This window comes from Protomyctophum parallelum (genome assembly GCF_964188405.1).
Source record: "Protomyctophum parallelum genome assembly, chromosome: 1".
Classification (NCBI taxonomy): Eukaryota; Metazoa; Chordata; class Actinopteri; order Myctophiformes; family Myctophidae; genus Protomyctophum; species Protomyctophum parallelum.
The window spans coordinates 62,788,181-62,794,180 of NC_139697.1; positions in this window are offsets into that span (position 1 = coordinate 62,788,181).

Genomic DNA, 6,000 nt, shown 5'->3' on the forward strand with positions numbered 1-6,000 from the left:
AGGACCAGCGAATGCGTGTAAATCTGGCAATGTATAACTGCTTTATACTTTGTGATTTTTTATACAATATGCTTTTTGATATCTGCTGTATTCACTGTGACTGAATGGCACAGGAGGGGTGTTTGTGTCGCTTGCCTGCTATACAGTATGTGTATCTATGTGTTCTTTCTTTATTATGTCAAATGCCTTGTTATTATCTGCATTTTTTTATTGTCAGTCAGACTGTGTACAGTATGCATATGAGCTGCATAAAAATGCAATTCTATGACTCAGTATGTATCTTTGATAGTGGATCAAAATTAAAAACAGTATAGGACAGAATGGCCTTGTAATTATTTTTAAATACAGTTTAATATGAGTTTCTCGTGTTGCTTAGTTGGCTTAAATGTTCTGACCGATCATGCAGATTTGAATAAAGCTTTTTAATCTGTTTTACTGTTGTGTCTGTTTTGAAAGAATTTAAGTTCTCAAATCTGAACATCTGAACACAAACGCATTCAGAACTCTCATGCACACATTTTGACCCAGTTTTCCCACTTTGGTGCTTTGTACTAATTCAGGGAGATTGAAAGCAAAATAATGGAGACATTCCTGCAGTTCAAATCACCAAAGTAGACACAAATAATAGCTCTCTCATGCAGCATTATTCTGTCATCCTTAAAAGCCCGGTTTCTAAACTGCACAAAGTCTAACCCTAAAAGATTCTCTCCACTATTACTGCAAAGTGCTTCCTGCCTGCAGTCCTGGAGGAGATACATGAGTGATGGCTCAGTAAAACTGCCTGGTACCTAGGAAACAATTACCATGACAACCACGCTCCCTTCCTATGACAAAGAAGGTAAACGAGAATGAACACAGTCTGCAGGATTATGGATTTGCTAATGTATGTTGTACTGTTTGTCATTTGCTGCATTTGAAGGGTGAATTCACCCCAACAAAGCAGCGTGTAAACTATAAACCTTGCAAAGTTGTGACTGAGACGTAATGAGAAGTAATAGTTTCTATTTGATTTCCTTGTGACATCAACCTCAGAACACTTTGAGTTCATACTGAAACCCGAACATACTGGTATGTGTCTGTCCCTCTTGTGTCTGTCCCTGCATGTACTGTATGCAAACAACATGCAAGTTCAAGATTCGAACCCCATCGTCTCCCACGTGGGAATAATAACATAATATGACTTTTCTTGTAGCCACCGTGCTCTGACTTCTTCTGGTGCGCTATCCAGATCAACATCAATAAGAAATAAAGGTACTGTGGGCAAGAGTGAATTTTAACTATTTTTATTTTCGACATCACAAATTAATGACAGACGTTTCGGCTAGCCAGCCTTCATCAGTGTCAAGCCGAAACGTCTGTCATTTATTTGTGATGTATAACATTTTAAAAGAGTTAAAATTCACTCCTGCCACTGCATGTGTCCCAGTACCTTCCTTCTTAATAAAAACATATTAGCCAGCACTCCGAAGTCCGAAGAATAATGGTGCTTTTACATTCTCGCCACGTATAATGTAATGTAGACCAGCTCTGTCAATTATAAAGGGACCTGTGAAACACAGAAATCACTCCGTCGATAATCATCTAACAATGCATGCATAACACACTGAACACATGTAGTCCCCATACCCCTTTTGGACAGAGGGCTCTGACACAGTACATGAATACAAAATACAAGCAAAAGGTTTAACTTAAATATAAACAATATTCCCATTGACCAAGTAAAGGAGACTAAACGTTTAGGAATTTCCTTCAATAAGACTTTATCATGGTCGCATCATGTTGATAGCACTGTGAGTAAAATGGGAAGGGCTGTCTCAGTCACTAGAATCATTTCTAGAGGTCTGCCACCAGATGTCATTAAACAGGTCTTAAATGCTTTAGTTCTGTTCTGTCACAGCTTGATTATTGTTTTGTCATTTTGGTCTAGTGCCTCAATGACATAAAGAAATGACAAATTGTTCAAAATAAAGCAGCACGTTGTGCATTACATTTTTCCTACAGAACTAATCTAAAAGATATGCATGACAGATTAAGATGGCTGACTGTTAGTCAAAGGTCCACTTACTGTTTAGTACATTTCATCGGAAACATAAAAGTCAGATTTCAGCATTATGAAGAGAAATATTCAAATCCCTAACATAATATAAATTATAATGCCCCATGCATGGCAGAAGGACATATCATGCATTTTCTCATATTATCCTGTTACAGAACACTACACCCCATCTATCATCAGCTTACTTTCTGTTTTTCTTTTTGCATCCCTCCATCATCCAATTCTCCTAATCACTCTCATCTACTGTAGAAAAAACCCAAAAGCTCAGTAGGGCATTTCGGTATAACTTTTGGTCCACCCATCAGGGGTCTATTTCTCCCCTTAATGTGAACTCTATACCAAGTCATCTTTTGCTTTTGCCTTTATTAAGTCTTGCAATAAATACATCTGGAGTATCTTGAACATGGACAACTGGTGGGCAGTTCTCCTCTAAACACTGCAGAGGGCAGAGCAAACCATGCTGTGCCATGGGCTTTCTAGTAGAATGGAGCTCTCTAGTGCCCTCTGTCTGTGTGTGTGTGTGTGTGTGTGTGTGTGTGTGTGTGTGTGTGTGTGTGTGTGTGTGTGTGTGTGTGTGTGTGTGTGTGTGTGTGTGTGTGTGTGTGTGTGTGTGTGTGTGTGTGTGTGTGTGTGTGTGTGTGTGTGTGTGCACGTGCACGTGCGTGCGCATAGGGGTCAGAAGGTTGATGGAGTCAGTCTCTACAATGTAAGATTTATCCGAGTGTACAAATGTAATAATTTTATTCACATTTGTACACCCTTGGGGTTACAAATGTATGAATTAACTTAATTAAGATTTTACTGTGCATGTTTTGACAACAACCATATTTTAAAAATATAGTTACAGTACATAGCAGTACATGGAGTTACAGTACATAGCTGAATGGACCACAGCTTGCATCTTTAAACCTGAAGCTTACACTGTTGACATTTTTATTTTGACTTTTGTCTTTTAACTCACTTTGTTTAAGCGGATTAATCTCAAAACCTTGTAAACCTTTTCAGCAAGCCTTCTTTTAAACGTTTCTATAGTGGCCCACCCTCATCTCTGATGAGATGCTATAGTGTCAGGGCATTTGTAATTGCACAGCCATGGTTAGAAAGTTAAACTGTCGTTGTATTGCATTAATAATAAATAATACCATACATTAGATTTAAAGGTATATTCAGTGATTTCACTCAAAAAACCTTAGGTTTCGTTTTTGGCTGGGACCTAAGCCTTTCATCCAATCAGGATAGAGAGCCAAAAACGAAACCTAAGGTTTTTTGACCCCCAGGGGTTAACTGGGGACAGGGAGGAACTCCTTATATGGTCAGCACACTCTATAGTAGAGAGGATTATCACAACAAAACAAAAAAATAAGTGATATTTGAATTAAGTGAAATCACTGAATATACCTTTAAGTCAAGAGTTTGCCCTAACATTTAGACATAGTATTTCTGTACAGCATATAGTTTATATGTATTTTATATTTGTTTAAATTATCATCCAAGTAAAAATAATCTTTCCAAGTCTCAGAGAGTATCTAGTTTTCAATAAATGGTGCATTTATATAGGGCTTTTATCCAAAGCGCTTTACATAGATTGTGCATTATATTCACCCATTCACACATACATTCATACACCGATGGCGGAGGAAACCCAAGGCACCAACCTGCATATCGGGAGAAATTAGAGGCTCTTGCTCAAGGACACTTTGACACTAACTCTGGGGGAGCCCGGGATCGAACAGGGAACCTCGCAGTTCCCATCCGGCCACTCTACCAGCCAACTCTACCCCTGAGCCACTGCCGCCCCAGTCAGTAAATGTTATCGTCTCTCATGCAGTAGTTGCGTAACCGCAATCAAACTGATGAGGTCAGTGAATTCTCATTTAAGCCCATGATGGATGGCTTTCCCTGTAAAAAGAAATCTCGCCGTTTGAATTGTCGCGACTTCTTTCGCTCATTGAAGTACTAGCAGTCAAAGTGTGATCATGTCAGACAGGCTGTGAATATTATGTCCAGTGACCTGTGACTCAAAGCATTAGAGAAGAGACACATGGCACAGTCTCATTACCTATAACCTCCATGTCTGTTCCACACTGAAAACAGCAACTCTAAAAGCTCTCAGCACATCAAGTCTACGACGTGCTGTGAGCGTGTAGAGTGGTTGTTAACTTGTTTTCAGTGTGCGGCATTGCCATACTGCATGACAAATATAACCCAGGCTGTAGGCTGCATACAAGGGACGGGAGTGAGGTCATCAGTACGTTCCTGAGTTGTGGTAGCCACTCACAAGGAGAGTTGCCTGTGTGTCATTTGTCATATTTCCCTTCAGGCAAAGAGCTGTTGACTGGGTGGAGAGATAAAGTGTAATGCATCATCACCAGAAACAAATAAATAAAAACAGGTTGTCAGTCACTCTCTGATTTAGAGACTCAGACTGGAAACTTAGAACAGGAGGTAAAATGTGTTGCAATTGTACTTCAGGGCAGACAGAATAATACAGTGTAAGAGGGTGTATGTATATCAGCAGGCAGAATGCAGTTGTGAGTGCAGTCGTCATTTTTAGGGTCAGTCATGAGTGAGCGATGCCTGTAGCAGGTTGTTGTGCTATGGGGTCACTGCTGCATTAGATTGTACCAAGCACTGTGTTTTGGTTCTTTCAGATGACTGCACCCAAGCTAGAATCTAGTACGCTTACATAAGTGCTGTGAGGTACAGAGAGAAATGTGACTCCATAGTGGAATGAGGATGACATTTGGAGCCAGAATATTGGGAGTCAGTCAAGACAGTGTTTTAGATTTCTGAGGTGATTGACACAAAGGGTGGGTCACAAGGAATAGAGTTTAACCTGTGATGTCAGTAATTTTTGGTGTTTTTTCTGTTCATTTGGTCATTAGGGTCCACAGAATGAGAGGCCTGCTCTGCCGGAAACACCACGAAAAAAGGTTATGGCCATTTTTGTATAACACCATGGACAACCTATAAAGGCAACATTTTTCAAATTTCATTATGATTTAAGTAGCATGTGACATGTCAAACTAGAGGTTTTCATGATTCTGAATCCATTCCAAGCATGAGTTGTACATGAAAAACACTCCTTTGTCTAAAAACAGCCATAGCCACTTGCCCAAATGTGCCCAAATGTGCTGACCTCATCACATTTGTGATGACGGCTAAGGCCGTTTTTATCCCAAGGAGTGTTTTTGTGCAAAACCAATGCTTGGAATGGATTCAGAATCATGGAAACCCCCTAGTTTGACATGTCACATGCTACTTAAAGCATTATGAAATTTGGAAAATATTGTCTTATATATGTCTATGGTGTATACAAAAATGCCTTCTTTTCGCTATGTTTCCGGCAGAGCACGGCCTCTACTTATTCTGTGGACCCTAATGACCAAATTAATAGAAAAAACACAAATAAAAAGTATGGCATGACATCACAGGTCAATTTTGGGCCTGTGGCTCCCCGGCTATATACATGAACTTGAAGCTTCACTATGCATGTTTTCAAGGCAATGCACAATATCAAACATGTATTCATGTATTCCAGGAGGGGTTCCAGCAGCATGGAGAGCGACCAGGAGTGTTTCAGCACCCAGGGCAGCGGCCATGAAGTAATGTTTTCACACACAGGTTATGGAAGGGTTCCAGCACCATGGAGAGCAACCAGGGGATTCAGCACCAAGGGCAGCGGCCACGAAGGAATGTCTTCACATACGGGTTAAGGAAGGGTTCTAGGTCCGTGTATTTTACGGCCATTTGAATTCTAATTTCGTATTTGACGTTTGGTGTTCTGAAAACTGTTTGTCAAAATATATAAATGGTAAATTAAAACATAGAATATGGTTCGTTTTCTGAATACTGTTTAGAAATTGTTCATTCAAAACTTAGAAATAGGTATTTAAAACGATTCTCGATTTTCGTTGGTGTCGTTCGAAACAGATCAATAATTC